Genomic DNA, 862 nt, shown 5'->3' with positions numbered 1-862 from the left:
TAGACAAATATACTCTAAAATTCAATTATTTATATATAGAAGCATATACTCAACAAATATTTAACTGATGTCTACCATAGGTATTTGCTTTTTATAACTCTATAAACAATGGTAAACAAATAGAAATTATTCTTCCCATGATTCGTACAGGGTTGGCAGAAAAAGATAAATTTGTGCATAATACAATTAAAAATTCTGATAGTACTTACTATTAGTAAACACATTTACAAAACAAAACACAACAAAAAAGAGCAATGGAAGATAGTTGAAAATTCAGGGTATACATCCAAGTGTTGTTTCTTCAGTCTGAAACACACTTTCCCAAATAATTGTCCTCTCTCTCAACTCTTCAGACCTCTTTTCTATTGTTGTCTCTCTTGTCATCTATATAAAATATAAACCCTCCTCCAATGTGAAAATTATATTTTCCTTAATTAGGTTGTTTTTTAAATAATAAAATATATCAACAGGCAACTTATGGGATGTTTACTTATATATTTATTTATTTATTTTCTCTGCCACCCACCAGAATGAAGATCTGAAAAGCAGGGATTAGCTCTAGTTTATAGTCAAATCTCCAAACTGAGAAGGATACTAGATATTCATTAAATATCCTATCTAATAAAAGAGAAACATGGTAATTGGCGTACGACCGCTACCCTTCCCATTGGTTAATCAGAGAGATATGCAAATTAACTGCCAGCCAAATTGGCGGCTAATTTGCATACATAGGTGCAAAGTGGCAGAGCGAAGACTAAAGGCGGCTCCGGCCGGAGTGAAGGCCTGGGTCGTGGGTGCCGGAGGAAAACAGGTGCCGGAAGCCAGGGGAAGGGAAGGCCTATTGCACGAATCTTTTTCTGCA

The sequence above is a fragment of the Myotis davidii genome, unplaced genomic scaffold (assembly GCF_000327345.1).
Source record: "Myotis davidii unplaced genomic scaffold, ASM32734v1 scaffold1207, whole genome shotgun sequence".
Taxonomy (NCBI): Eukaryota; Metazoa; Chordata; class Mammalia; order Chiroptera; family Vespertilionidae; genus Myotis; species Myotis davidii.
The sequence above is the reverse complement of the archived record's forward strand: the minus strand, read 5'-3'. Positions refer to the sequence as shown.